This window comes from Petaurus breviceps, unplaced genomic scaffold, assembly GCF_028583685.1.
Source record: "Petaurus breviceps papuanus isolate PSGF00001 unplaced genomic scaffold, PetGlider_PUasm1.0 84, whole genome shotgun sequence".
In the NCBI taxonomy this organism is placed as follows: domain Eukaryota; kingdom Metazoa; phylum Chordata; class Mammalia; order Diprotodontia; family Petauridae; genus Petaurus; species Petaurus breviceps.
Genome location: NW_027186645.1, coordinates 2,936,371 through 2,952,461, shown reverse-complemented (window position 1 = coordinate 2,952,461; position 16,091 = coordinate 2,936,371). Strand labels below are relative to the sequence as shown.

Sequence of the window (16,091 nt, the reverse complement as noted above, 5' to 3'; positions counted from 1 at the left end):
GAAAATGGGGGGGGGGAGAAGGAAGGCAGAGAGAGGTAGAAAGTCAATAGATTACAGTGAGATAAGGGAATTTGGGGATTCTTGAATACAAAAGTGGTTCATTTGTGGTTGATGGCAAGATCAAGGGTAAAACCATCTTTGTGTGTGACTGAGGTAGGGTGTAGGAGCAGCTCATGGGAGGTGAGTAGGTCGAGGTATTGAGTGAATTAGGTGTTTGAGGAAAAGTCAATATGTATGGTGAAGCCCCCAATAGAAGGACAGGAGTTAAGGAAGAGAGACAAGTTGTAAGCTATGTACATAACTTATTGACAAAGAAAGGGGAGTAACCTGGAGGGGCAGGGGAGGGTCTGTAAACAACAGCTACTGGGATTTTGACTGGGTGGTAGAGATGAACATTAACTTCAAAAGAGGAGAGGTTACTGAGTGATGAAGGTAGGAAGAGAATCTTGAAGTAGCAATGAGGAGCGGAGTATTCCAATTCCCCACCTCTGCCAGTGAGCCTATGGAATGTATATGGATTCAGACATGAAGACAAGTAACCCCAAACCAAGCTTTTCTTGTTATTGTTCAGTCCTTTCAGTCAGGTCCAACTCTTCGTGACCCCATTCGGGGTTTTCTTGACAAAGATATTGGAGTGGTCTGCCATTTCCTTCTCCAGATTATTTTAAAGATGAGCAATAAACAAATATAACAAAATGAATGTATGCATAAAAGAGGTTTTGGACAAGATGTGAAAGACTTTGAATCAAAACAAAGGATTTGTTTTAAATTAAATTAAATTTACATCTAATCTTAGTAAGTAATGGGGAGATTTGTGTTGCTATTCAGTTGTGTCCAACTCTTCCTGACCCCATTTGGGATTTTCTTGGCAAAGATACTGGTGTAGGTGCCATTCCCTTCTCCAAGTCATTTTACAGATAAGGAAACTGAGGCTAACAGGGTGAGTTACCCAAGGTTACCCAACTAGTAAGTGTCTCAGGCCAGATTTGAACTGAGAAATATGAGTCTTTCTGACTCCAGGCCTGGCACTCTATCCACTGTACCACCTAGCTACCCCAAACCAAGGTACCTAACACATTTTCTAAACCAGAGAAGTGAAATAGATTACTTGCTTAAAATTCTGTAAAATAATGGGGTTTTCTGCATATTGGGTTGGTTGTTTGCAAATAATTTACCATTTATTTATTCAAAGTTCCTTATCCATAGGATGTTTTGAATTTAAATCCAACTTGACAAGTAGTCCAAATAAAAATGAGGAGAAGAAGAGATTGCATTGGGGAAAGTGGGATATTTCTGGGTCTAAGATTACTCAGGCTAACTTTAAATTTCATCACACTGTACTTTAATTTTATTGTAGTTTTCCCATGGAGACATGTCTTTGCCCTGATACAAAAAAAGACTTTTTAAAAAATCTCCTATGAAAGAAATCTTATGGAAGTTATTTTGTGATATGATCATAAAGGAATTAAACATCTGAAAGGAGAATACAAAATGATTCTGTTCAGTGTTAAATGGATGTCAGTTATTTGTAGAAAGGCATAACAGCATAGTAGAAATACCACTGGATTTGAAAGCAGGAAAGACTTGAGTTCAAATCCTGCCATGAATTCTTACTAGCTCTGTAATCGTGGACAAATCAGTGCACTTCTATGAACCTCAATTTTGTCATCTTTGAAATGGTGAGAATAGTACTTGCCTAAGAGAGCTAACAGAGATAATGAATATATTTCACCATAGCTAGAATTATGCAACCAGCACTCCCCCCCCCTTCCCAGTTCATCACTATATGCAGGGCACGCTTCTTTACAACAGTATTCTTTCTCACCCTCCCTTTGCATCCCAATCCTTTGCTAATCTGACACTGTTATCACCATAAGGGTCTACCTTAAAATACCATGTAAATATCAGTTATTTATTTATTTGGGTTGCTTATAGTCAAACTGAAGGATGAAACTGATAAAAAAAAAACAAAGCAATAAATATAAAGCAAACAATAATTAGGCACTAAATTGAGTAAAGTTAAATTCTAGGTAGATTTAGAAACTCCTTAAGGATTTTTTTGTTTGTATTTGTGTACTCAGCACCCAGCACAGTGTCTTGTACATAGTAGGACCTTAATAAATTCTGGTTTGATTAGGTTGGGCTGATACCACTACAACACGAGGAAATTTGGATTTTAAGTTAAATTCATATTGAGCTAGGGTACTTAGGTTTCATGGAGGGGGAGAGGCTTGAGCTGAACTTTGAAACATAAGAATTGTATTGGCAGAGAACAAAAGGAGGCCATTTGACATGAAAATATGCATGATCTGTGGGAGAAAATAAAGAGATGAGTCTTACTGGAATAAAGAGAGAAGGGTCTGTGTTCCTGGAGAGTTCAAGGCAGAGGAGAGAAGCCCCAAGGGAATCTTAAAATCAAAGGACTATTTTTGTCCTGTCATGACTGTTGTCATTCAGTTGCTTCAGGTATGTCCAACTCTTCATGACCCCATTTGGGATTTTCTTGGTAAAGTTACTGGAGTGGTTTCCCATTTCATTCTCCAGCTCATTTTATAGATAAGGAAACTGAAGCAAAGCAGGTTAAATGAATCGTACAGAGTCACAGAGCTAGTTAGTGTCTGAGGCTGGATCTGAACTCAAGACTTCCTGATTTCGGGCCAGTGCTCTATCTACTGTCTAACCATGCTGTTATGAATATTGCTATAATAATAATTCATTTATTGAGAGATGAAGCATTATTAAGTGCTATGTGTCTAGCACTGAGTAACCCATTTATATAAAACATTACATTGCCCTTTAGGGTTTACAAAGTGCTCTCTTTTTGACAACCCAGTGAAGTAGGTTATGTAGCTCTTATGTGGTTACTTGATCCCCTGAACCCCAGTTTCAGTGCTCTAACCCTCCTTGCAATTACTCTGTATTTGCTCTGTATGTATATTGCACACAATTACTTATGGCCTATTATAGTAACTATATGGCCTATTAACACTTGCTCCTGCCAGCCATCTACATCCATATTGTTTTCCCTACTATAGGGACTTTTAACATTTTTTGTGTCATGGACCCCTTTGGCATGAAACCTATGGGTTTCTTCTCTGAATCACATTTTTAAATAATTGGTGAACTGCTCAATTTCAGTTTGGGATTAGTAAAAACAAAAATGTGATTTTTCCCCATCTTGGACTTCCTGAAATCTATCCACTTGCCATTTAGGGCCCCTTTTCCCCAGGTTAAGAATATCTGCTCTTGGGGGTGGCTAGGTGGTGCAGTGAATAGAGCACCGGCCCTGGAGGCAAGAGGACGTGAGTTCAAATGTGACCTCAGACACTTAACACATTAGCTGTGTGACTCTGGGCAAGTCACTTAACCCCAGTTGCCCTCCAAAAGAAAAAGAATAAAAAATACTGTGCATTGGATATAGAACAAAATTATATATGGGGGCGGCCAGGTGGCACAGTGAGTAAGAGCACCAGCCCCAGAGTCGGGATGACCTGGGATCAAATCCAGGCTCAGACACTTAGCACCCACCCAGAAACACCTGGCCATGTAACCTTGAGCAAGTTACTTAACCCCAATTGCTTTAAAAAAAAAAAAAAGAATATCTGCTCTAGTAGAATGTATACCCCTTCTGGTAGATCATTTCCTTTTTTTCTCTTTGTATTTCTAGTGCTTAATACAGTGCCTAGCACATAGTAGGAATTAAACCAATGCTTGTAATTTGTTAGATTTACATCAAAGTATGGTTATTGCTGGGCATCTATGTGATGCAATAGAACACCAAGCCTGGTGTCAAGAAGGTCTGAGTTCAAATCTGGCCTCAGACATTTACTAACTGTGTGATCCTGGGCAAGTCACTTAACCCCTATTTGCCTCAGTTCCTTATCTATAAAGTGGGGAAACACTCCAGAAAGAAATGGCAAACCACTCCAGTATCTTTGTCAAGAAAATCCCATGAAAAAGTTCATGAGGTTACAAGGAATTGGATGTGGCTGAATGACTGAACAATTATTATTCCTATTTTAGAGATAAGGTAATACTCAGAGCACTATACCAAGCTTACTGGTAGTTACTTAGTGAGTAATTGTTGTAGCTAAGGATTCTGGGATTTGAATCACGGTGTCCTAACTGTACATCCCAGTGTTCTTTGCACTATACAATATAGTATCATTTTCTACCCCCAAAATAGATGCTGTTTTAATTCCCTATTAGAGTTTCTTTTCACAAAGCCTCACTGGCATCAATTTAGGGTTGTAGAAAGAAAAGTTGGGGAGCAACAAGGTTATTTTGGTATTGGGCATAGGATATTAAGAAGGGCTGTGAGATAGTCAAAGTGGTATCCACACAGTCCGAGAACTGGAAGGGACTTCAAAGACCCCCTAGTCCGAGCCATACCTTAACAAGAATATCCCTGCAAAACCTCTGACAGGCACTCATGAGGCTTTTCCTTGAAAATCTATACCCAGAAGGAACCCATTATCTTCCAAGGCAGTCTAGGCTAGGTTGGGATGCCTCTGATTATTAGAAGGGGCAGCTAGGTAGCACAATGCGTGCTAGGCCTAGAGTCAGGAAGACTCATCTTCCTGAGTTCAGATCTGGCCTCCGATTCTTAATAGCTATATAATCCTGGATGAGTCACTTTACCCTGTTTGTCTGAGTTTCCTCCTCTGTAAAATGAGCTGGAGAAGGAAATGACAAACCACTTTAGTACTGTTGCCACGAAAACCCCAAATGGGACCACAAAGAGTCAGACGCAACTGAAAATGACCAAACACCAACAATTATTAGAAAGTTTTTCTTGACAAGAAGACTAAATTTACTATTCTGCAGCTTCCACCCATTGCTCCTAAACTGGATCAGGAACACATCAGTTCCCTGCCTTAGGTGACAATCTTTTAACGTTTAAAATCAACTAGCATATTTCCCCTGAGCCTTTTCTTTTCCAAGTTAAACATCCTTAATTCCTTTAACCTAAACTTATGTTACATGATCTCAAGGCTCTTTATCGTCATTTTCTTTCCCATACCTATACTCTGTCTAATTTATCAATGTCCTTCCTAAAGTGTGACACCACGTTGAGACTAGAGCTCCAAGTTTGGTATGACCAAGGAAGAAAACAGGATTATTGACTCTCTCCCTGGATATTCTGCTTGTCAGTGAAGCTGAAGATCACATACACTTTTTTTTTTGGCAGCTATATCACACCGATGATTTTGTGTTGTTGTTGTTGTTATTATTTGTCGTTTGTTCTCAAAGAGGACCACAGCATCAAGAAGGTGATGCCATGAATTGCAAGTGAATTGGATTTAAGTGAGGAGGGCTGTGTTAACCTGGGGTCAAGGGGCCCTAAATGGCCAGTGGACAGATTTCAGGAAGTCCAAGATGGGGGAAAAAATCACATTTTTATTTTTACTAATCCCAATTACCAGCCTCATTTTACACCAATGACTTATATTGAGCTTAAAGTACACTCAGACCCAGAGCTCTTGTTCAGATGAACATCTAGCCATATCACCCCCATCTTGGACTTTTGAACCCAACTCTAATACTTTACACTTCTAAGACTATTAAATTTCATTTTCATAGAATTACAGATTTAGAACTGGAAGAGGCCTTAGGAGTCATCTAGTTCAACCCTCTCATGTTATAGCTAAGGAACTGAGGCCCAGGGAAGTTATATGTTTTTCTTGAGGCAATATAGGTAATATGACAGCCAGAATTCAAACCTCAGGCCGCTGACTCCAGATCCAGTGCTCATTCTACATACTATGTTGCCTATTGCTGGAGTGGGTTCAGTGATCTAATGTCATAACATGTTTCATTTATCCCTCCTAGTTTTCTGTTTTCTCAGAGTCAATATATATTTATTAAGCGCTTACTATGTACCAGGCACTGTGCTAAGCACGGGACACAAAGAAAGTATAAGAAGTCCTGCCTTCCAGGAGCTCACAATTTAAAATTATCAGCAAATTTGACAAGCATGCTTTCTATGCTTTTACCAAGACAAGTAAAGAGCACATGGCTAAGCACAGATCCCTGGGGCTGCCACTGAAAGCCTCCTTCCAAGATGACACTGAACCACTATTGACTGCTCTTTGGTTCTGCCATTGATCCAATACTGAAAAACAACTAACCACATTATTATCTAGCTCACTTCTCCATCTTTCCCACAAGAAAACAAGGACTGTAAGAGAAACTCTGAGCTTCTATTCTGTAGTCTGAGTTGCTTTTTTAAAATGTATTCATACACAGCAACAAAACTGCCCTGATTGCTTATGTCCCTTTCTGAATTTGCTTCCATTCTCTTCTGTGTATTCTTTAAAATTTAATTTATTTTTTATTCGATTTCAATTTCCAAACTGTCTCACTTCCTCCCATCCCACCCCACACTAGAGAAGGTGTCCATTTAACAGAGATATAATACCTTATGACAGACACATATTTATCTATATCTATTTCTATGTAAAACCATATATATCTATTTATAAGTTCTTTCTCTGGAAGTAGTTAACATCTTCCTTCATAGGTGATCTGAATGTTTTTAATACTCAGAATAACTTAGTTGTTCATAGTTATTCCTTGAACAGTATTGCTTTTACTATATACAATGTTTTCTTGATTCTGCTCATTTTACTCTTCATTATTTCATGCAAGTCTATGTTTTTTCTAAAAATCAACCTGCCTATAATTTCTTAGAAAACAGTGGTATTTCATCACAATTATATACCACAACTTGTTTAGCCATTCCCCATATGATGGGGGTCCTCTTAGTTTCTGTTTCTTTGCCACCACAAAGAGAGCTGCTATAAATATTTTAGAACATAGAAGTTCTTTTCTTTTTTCCTAATTAGCTTGGAAAACAGACCTAATAGTGTTATTGCTGGGTAAAAGGATATACATAGTTTTATAACTCTTTGGGCATAACTCCAGATTGCTCTCCAAAATGGTTGGATCAGTTCACAATTCTACCAACAATGTATTAGTGCCCCAATTTTTTTCACACCCCCTCCAACATTTGTCATTTTCTCCTTTTATCATTTTAGTCATTTGGGTAAGTGTGAGATGATATCTCAAAGCTGTTTTAATTTGCACTTCTCCAATCGATAATGATTTAAAGAAATTTTTTCATATGACTACATAGCTTTGATTTCTTCATCACAAAACTGCCTATTTATATCCCTTGATTATATATCAATTGGGAAATGACTAATATTCTTATAAATTTGACAAAGTTCTCTATATATCTGATATATAAGACCCTTATCCAAGAAACTGGGGAACCATAGTTTCAGAATGAGTAGAAAAAGGAGTACAACAAAGGAGATGGGAAAAGAGTGATCAGAGAGAAATAGGAGTATAAAGTGACTAGGAAGCCAAGGGAGAGAGTTTCAGAAGAAGGAACTCAATGATGTCACATGCAGCAAAAAGTTTAAGGAAAATGAGTAGGTAGAAAAGGTCTTTGGAACTGGAAATAAGAAGGAAGACAGAACAATTCAGTTCATCTCCTCTGAAAATATAAAAATCTTTAAATTCATATGAAACCACTCCTTTACGTAATGACAGTTCAAGTAAAAATGTTTCATACCTCAGAATATGATCTTAAATGACCAGTTCAATCTTCCTATCACATTGCTACACACTCCTTGTTTTACCACTTCTGCCTCCCAAATGAGTAATGCTGCATTGGGAGGGGGACCATAGCTATTTTTAAAAAAAGAAAAAAGAAAAAGAGCTGTAGTTATGATACTATGTTGTTATATTTTAAACATATAAAAGTTATTTCTTCATTCCAATATTGCTGCATGAAACACCATACTTTAGGAAATAGTAAAATGAATTGAAGCAACCATAAGCCATAAAAGAAATGTGACTTACCCTTGGGGTTGTACCAAGAGTACAGTGACTTTTCAGCCTGTACATATTGTACCTGTAGTAAATGTTTGAAAATCAAGTCCTACTGCTCCCCACCACACCCCACCACACCCATTTGTACCTGTGAAGAACTTCTTTTCTATCAATTGACATTAGCCCAATCTCTTCTGCTTATTGGAGAATCAGGAAGCATGTGTTCACAATGGGTCTTTTCTTAATTTCTCATCATATTCTTCCCTAAAAATCTCGAGTTCTAAATTTGGTCAGAAGAAATGACAGTTGGGTTTAGGTTTTTTCATATATTTTTTCTCAAACTCTATTCTAGACTTTCAGATGCCAATCCATTTCCTTCCATCCTTCTTTTTCCTAAGAGTCTTTAGTGAAGAAATGTGACCATGGGAGAGAATTCTCCTTCTTGACAATTGGAATTTACTCTAGTGCCACCCTTCATGGCACAGACAAGAGCAGCAAACTGTCATATTCCCTAATGGTTGTTCATAAATAAACAGAATTGAATGTTCTTTCAACATGGCTTGTAACTTTTAAATATGAAGTTTCAAAAAGATAATTATTACTTGAATGTCAAAGAACAATGTTATCCCTGATAAAATTATTATTTAAATAGTTAGTAGCTATATTCATTTATCCTTGGTAGCCAAATCTAATCAAAATGCAGGGAATCTGACTCAATACTGCACAAATGACTTAGATTAATGGTGTCAAACTCAAAAAGAAATGGGGGACACAAAACTGTACATAAGAATCCCTGAAGACTGAATATTAACTTAGAAAACCACACAGTAACATTATCTGTGTTCTATTGTATTTTTGTTTATTTTGTTAAATATTTCCCATTTCCTATATTTTAATCTGGCTAGGGCTACTCAGGAGTATTGTGGCCATATGTTTAGATAATAATAAAAATACATATTTATAATAGTCTTATTTTTCTTGCCTTCTCAATGAGTGGGTAAGGGAGAAAATTTGGAACTGAAAATAAAATTGAAAGAAATTAAAAGCTGGAAACATAAGAGATAATAAAAATAATATATAATAGAAATTATAATAAATATAATTAGATAATAAATAATAGGCAGATAATAAAAATTAATTATATTATATCATTTTAGTGCATAAAGGCCAGAATCAAGTCTACTTATAACAATATAGCAGATAGCATTGATGATTTTTTAATTCAGTGATCTTGAAAAAATAGTAGAGAATGGGAATGTACTATAGGACTGAAAACAGAGAAAGACAGACGGGGGAGGGGGAGAGACAGAGACAGAGACAGAAACAGAAACAGAGAGAGAGAGAGAGAGAGAGAGAGAGAGAGAGAAGCTATAAACAGGTAAAGTTGACTTTGATTCTTGGTAAAATTCTAGAACATCCTGGAACCATTACGTAGTATTTTAAAAGGGAAGTGGGAATCATGATGAGACTGCATAGGTTCATCAAGAATAGGTCTTGCGGATTTTTTTCCAATTAGGGAAATGTATGTTTATGACATACTTTAATTACAGCAAGACATTTAACAAAGCTTTTCATGATATGGACAAGATGGAGTGATGTAAGCTAGATGATAGCACTGGTAGGTAGATTAAATGGTTCAGTGAATAGATCAAATAGATCAAAATTGGTGATTAATGGGTTACCACCACCCTGGGACCTTGGGAGAGCTTCCAAGATCCCCAAGAAATTTGTCCTTAGTGCTTTTCTGTCCAACAGTTTTTAATCAGCAACTTGTATGAAGTCATGGATAGCCCTGTACATTATAGAAATTTACTAAATGTCTATTGGATGAATCAATAAATTTTCATATGAGACAAAGCTGAGAGGGATAGTTTGATGGATTAGACATCTAGAACAATAGAATGAAGGTAATAAGTTGAAATTTAATAGGAATAAACATGTTCAAATCAACTGCCTAAGGTCAAGATAGAGGAGACATGGCAAGAAAACTTGAAAATGATCTTGCCATTTTAGTGGACTGTGAGTTCAATATGAATCAACAATGACATGGCAGACAAAGCACTAATGTGGTCTTGTTCAGCATTGAGCATCATATCCAGGATAAGGGAAGCAAACATCTCACTGTATTATAGCCTAGACCTACCACTGCTATGGTTCTAGGTTTTGTATCTTATTAATTTTTATTTTTCCCAATTTATAATTTCTATTTGTGCCTTTTTATCAGACTCACATTTTAATATGTTACTTCCATTGAATTCTCCCTTGTAACAAAGAAAAATTTAAGTGACACTCAACCAAAAAAAGTAACTTCATCTGACAATGACATCCTTCCACACTTATAGTCTCTTTACCTCTCTATTGAGATGCTTTTTTTTCTTTCTGGAACTAAAAATGGTCATTGCAATTAGTCTGGGTTCGAGAGAATTTTAGTGGTAGACTTGTGAAATGGTTTAACCATTCTAGAGAAAAAAATATGAAATTATACAATAAAAGTCATTATAATTGTCATTTTCACCCAGAGAATCCATTAGTAAAAATGATCCCCAAGGAAGGCAATAACTCCCCCCCAAAAAAGCTATCATACACATAACATCTGGGGTTACTTACCAATTCACTTGGGGAAATGATCCATAAAGAGGACAATGGCCAAAAAGAAAAAAGGAGATATGGATATATATACCAACTCACAGAGTAGGTCCAACATAAAAGGGAAGGTTCAAATTTTCTATATTCATTACCTTCCCACCAAAGTGTTTACCTTTATTGGTCACGCAGCCAGAGGACACAGTTTAAAGCAAAATTGTCTATCTAATGAAACAACATAGTAAGAATTGCAACAATACATTTCTTCTATAAACCTAGGGCACACTTTCATCAAAATACACACACTTCAGGAGGAAGAATGAATGCACATAGAAAAAATAATATGCAACCAGAATACCTATGTGGAGGTGCACAGATATAGGGAACAGGCAGGGCCCTAACCTGGTGATATTTTCTGATGTTACTGCTCCCTGAAGGTCTTTCCTGATGTGTTTTCTCTGCCAGGCATGAAGTTTCTGTCAGATGATACTCCACAGAATTTATAGTTAAATCTGCTTTCTTTGCTGCATCATTTCCACCAAATGCTACGTGCTACATGTATCTTATCTATTGGACACTGCCACCTAAATACATGGTTAGGAAGTATCTCTCTGCTGCCAGCTTTTCATTTCTTTCCATTTTATTTTATTTTCAGTTCCAAATTCTCTCCCTTCCCCACTCATTGACAAGGCAAGAAAAATAAAGACCATTATAAACATGTATAGATATGCAAAACAGATTTTCACATTGAGCTTTTAATTTTAGCCAGTTCTTGGCCATAATGTTTTTCTTCCTCATCAGAAAAGTGGCCTCTGACTTTGTCTTTTAGTGTAAGACTCCAAAAGCAGTAGCCCTTATACCCATCTGAGTAGCAGTCTGGGGCAGGGGGAAAGAGGTAAACTTTACACATTCCTGCCCCTGCCCTCTCCCCTCCCCACCCCTAAAGGAGCATCTCTTTGTTCCTTGCATAGTTTTACTCATATCAGCAGCAGATTCCAAGCTCCTTAGGCCAATGGCTAGTACCTTCAGGGTTGGTTCTATCTTTTTCACTCAACCTCCTGGTTATTTGATAAATCTATATGACTCCCTTCTAAATTTATATTGGAGGGGTGGCTAGATGGCACAGTGAATAGAGCACCAGCTCTGGAGTCAAGAGGACCTGAGTTCAAATGTGACCTCAGATACATAACACTTACTAGCCATGTGACCTTGAGCAAATCCCTTAACTCCAATTGCCCTGCCTTCCCCCCTCCAAAAAACAAACAAAAAAAAATTATATTGGAAACCCAGTATTCCCCAAATTCATTTCAATGGAAATCTGACACAAAAACCCTACAGAGTTGTATGGCTAATTCTGAAAACCCAACAGACTGCATCTATTTTGAAAACAAATCTAAGCCAGCACCAAAAAAAAAAAAAGCTAAGCCAAGGAGGTTAAGGTCATTGCTTCACTGACCTAGCCACATTGCTGCTTTTCCTATGTATGTTGTTCAGCAAAACCTCTTCAAGTCATCAGCTCCCATATTTATATCAAAACAGTCATAACAATAACAGCACATTTGTGCTAGCAAAAAAAAAAGGAAACAAAATGCCCATTAATAGGAGGATGGCTGAATAGACTGTGATATGCGTATATAATGGAATTTTATTGTGCCATAAGAAATTGCAAATAGGGAACAATTCCAAGAAACATGAAAAGAACTTAGAAACTTATGTGAAGCAGAGAGTATAACTAAAAGAGGAATATACCAAAAGGGTAACACATTTTAGGAAAGACATTCGCAAACTAGATCACAACCAGATCCCATATGAAGAACCTGGGGATGTTTGTCTTGGAAAAAAAAAAGATATAATAGGTCTGTGATCAATTGCTTTCAAGGATTTAAATATCTATCATGTGTAAGAGGGATTAAATTCGTTCTGCTTGACCTCTGTGGGCAAAACTGGGAATAATGAATGGAAATTTTAGCGAGGTAGAAACATTTCCCAACAATTATGGTCATTCAAATGTCAAATGGGCAGCCTGAAAACATAGTAGGCTCCTCATTTCATCAAGCAGAGACTCACTAACCAGCCACTTGTCAGTAATGTCACAGGATCTTAGATCTCGAGTTGGAAGAGACCTTAAAGGCCAGCTAGTTCAATTGTTTTGTATTAGTTAGCCTCTGAGATTCCCTTCAGTTTTTGGTATTTTGTGAAGAGACTCCAAGCAACAAAATACTCTTTTACTGAAATTGTATTTGTCATTATTAATTAAAAAGGTATATCATTGAATGAGACTGGCAAATCATATCATTATGAAGCACTTTTGTTTCCAGGGTAATCATTGTACCAGAATCTGACCTGTGTACCCTTGTGCATCTCTGAAGCATGCCACAGACAGAATTGGCTTTTGAATGGAATAAGAACTAGATTGGAAATCAGAAGACCTGAGTTCTTTCGAGTTTATGTCCTTATTACCTATGTAGCTTTGAGCAGGTCGACTTATATGCTCTAGGTCTCAATTTCTTTAGCTGTAAAATGAAGCATGTTCTAGATGGTCTCTACTATGGTCCTTTCCCTGCTTTGAAATTCTCTCTGACCTTAAACGTGCCCTCTGAGCCCCTAACTTAATTTGTGATATCAGTCAGAACTGCACAAGATAAAGTAAGGGGGATATGTATATCTATTCCAAGCTTCAAACTCTTATATAGATATTTGTTATACAAATGGCCGGAAACCGACCAAGGTCATTCACAAAGACATATCAATCTTCAGTTTCACAGCTTTCTAAGGAACTCAGGGAAGCTGCTTGTCATATCATTTCTACTTTGAGATCAGAGTCTCAAAGGTCAAGACCACAGTGCAGTCTCTCCATTGTTATAAAAGTTAATGAAAGTTAGTTATTAAAGCTGATAGTAAGTTTATTTCCCCTCAGTCTTATATATAGAAAGTTCGATCCATATGGGAGCAGCCAGAGTGGCCACACATTGCTATGTACCTTGTCTTTCAGAAACATTGGCTCTGCTTTATCACGAGACTCTTGCTCTGTCTTTGATGACCTTCACCGAGGAGGTAACAGGTAGGAGTAGAACTTCTTTTACTCATCCTTGTCCTCTTAGGTATGATATGCCTCCCACTGAAGGTAGGAAGTTTTAATCTTAGAAGTACCTTGAGGAGGACAGATAGCCTTGAGCTATTTTTTTACAAAAATAATTACTGATAGGTTTAGCTCTTTCTTCTATGCAGGTTTATGTGTTTAATAAATTTCATAAACTATACTCTGGTGGACAGTGTTTGGGACAGTCAATCTGTATCTATCAAAGTGAAGTAAATATTTGATTGATTATTCTATGGATTGTATTCATGAAAACTGGGATAGTTCCAGCTAAAAACTACTTTTTCAAACTTGGAAAGGTACTTGCCTGAAAGATTTTAATGGCTCTCTCAACTGTCCATTTCATTTTGTCTTTGTAGCTATACCTAGAACATGGTAAGGAGATCTAGGCTCTAGCTCCAGGCCTGCCACTGACTTTGAGCAAGTGATCTTAACAAATGTCTTCTGCAGAACACAGAGAATAACAAATAACTTCTTACAGCCTTGAAAGGCAGAATCTGTCTCTGCCTTTCTTTTTATTCCTAACACAACACAGTGTCTGGATCACAAAGGATGCTAAATAAATGCTTGACTTGACTTGAAGCTATTTGGGGGAAGTTTGTTTTGTCTTGAGTGAGGTTTACCAAATAATCTTGGATAAGTCAGTTCATCTAGCTGCATTCAAGTTCTCTGCATTACTTTCTTCTTCTGTAAAACAGGGATAATAGTTATTCATTCTTGAGCTGCCCAATACTATGTAAATGAGGATGAGAAGATTGGAAGGAATGTAGAGAAGACCTCTCTATTCCAGAATTCATCCATCTTTTTGAACCAAGTGCTGCTTCCAGGGCTCAGCATTATTCATGGATGCTACTGGAAGGCCTAATTCACTTGAATTTCTCCAATAGAATGTAAGCTAGGTGGTGCGATGGTTAGAGCTCAGCCCTGGAGCTAAGAATACCTCAGTTCAAATCTGAACTCAGATACTAACTATGACCTGGGCAAGTTATTTAACCTCTGTTTTCCTTAGTTTTTTTTTTTCATCTGTAAAATGAAGCTGATAATAGCACCTATCTCCCAAGCTCAGTGTAAGGATCAAATGAGATAAAAACTGTAAAGTGCTTTATCATAGTGCCTGGCAAGTAGTAAGTGCTATATAAATGTTAGCTATTATGTTATCTTCACCATCATCATCATCATCATCCTTGGATGGGGGTGACTGTTCCACTTTTGTTTTTGTGCCCTTATTGTGCCTGAAACATAGTAGAGGCTTAATAAATGCTTGTCAATTGATTTGTTAGATGAAGAAAAGGGGGAGAAAAAATAGATAAAGAAGAAAAGGAAAAAGAAAGGAGAAAGGAAAGAAAAACATCTACATGACTAGAGTGGGCAGAGTGCTTCTGATAAATGCCACTAATGTTTCCTAGGGCACCTGTGTCTTTGGCTGCCTGGTTTTATCTAGTATTAGAAAATGCCAGGATAATCATCTCCCCTATTATCATAAAAGCTTGGATTAGTTGTCTTAGATACTCCACACACACATGGAGAACTGCCTTCCAGAAAGGGTCCATGGTAGATATTCTCATTTATATGTGATTGCAAATTCCTTGAGAAGAGGGCCTATGTTATCGTTGTAGGTTGCATTGAAAATTTTTTCTTATTGAATTGAAAGATAGTTGATAGAGATTAAATATTTTTTCTACTAGGTAGTCCTCCTAATCCTTTGCCCGTTCAAATTTGTCTCTGAAACAAAGTCTTTTCTCCAGCCTGTTGGGTTTTTTTCTCCTTGGCTCACAAAGTTTTTTGTTTATTTTTTTCCTCTCCTTTTCTTCCTCCATCTGTACTGATCATACATCTCTTTTAAGGCTCAACTCGTGCCCAAATTTTCTATGAAGGATTCCCCAACTACACTAGCCTCCATTCATCCCTCCCTCTGAACATGTGCAGCACATAATATCTATACCTTTCATCTCAACACAGTCATGTAGTGTCTTGTAATGTTACTGTACAGTTTTCTGTGTGTTCTTATCTTCTCAAATAAATCCCACTCTTCTTGAGGGTACAGACCCTGTCTTTCGTAATCCCCATGGCGCCACACATGCAGCTGGGCACATAGAAAATGTTCAGCGTCTGGCAGAGAGCCAGGCCTATAGAAGGAGAGAGAAGGAAATGGAGATGTTTAACATTTAACTTGGAGAAGAGAACTGTCCATTTAATTAAGCTGAATTATCCAAAAGGCAAAAATGGTAAACAACTACTTCTGGATCCTAGCCCAGTATGATCATAGAGATAAGCTACAGAGAATTGCATGTTTACCAAATATGCAAGAAGCAATGAGACAGAATTAGGATCCAAAAAGTCTCAATTGGCTAGAATGAACACCAAAGAATAAATGTAAAGTTCTATACTTGGGTTAAAAAAATGCACAAGTACAGGATAGGAGAAGTAGAACTAGGTCATTTATATTGAAAAGATCTGGCAGTTTAGTCAACTGAAAGTTCAATAAAAGTCAGCAGTGAAATATGGCTACAACACCCCCAACACACACACACACACACACACACACACACACACACACACACACACACAC

At 37.3% G+C, this 16,091-nt stretch overlaps 1 long non-coding RNA gene across 2 annotated transcripts in view; it reads right to left on the bottom strand.

The window, feature by feature from the left end:
• LOC138176254 (uncharacterized) overlaps window positions 1-7,964 on the bottom strand; it is a 110,779-nt gene extending 102,815 nt beyond the window's left edge. For both annotated transcript variants that reach the window (XR_011172199.1, XR_011172198.1), the window contains exons 1-2: window positions 7,873-7,964; window positions 7,583-7,698 (exon numbers count right to left, since the gene is read on the bottom strand). This is a non-coding gene — a long non-coding RNA (uncharacterized lncRNA). The remainder of the gene's footprint in view (window positions 1-7,582; window positions 7,699-7,872) is intronic.
• Window positions 7,965-16,091: the final 8,127 nt, after the last annotated feature.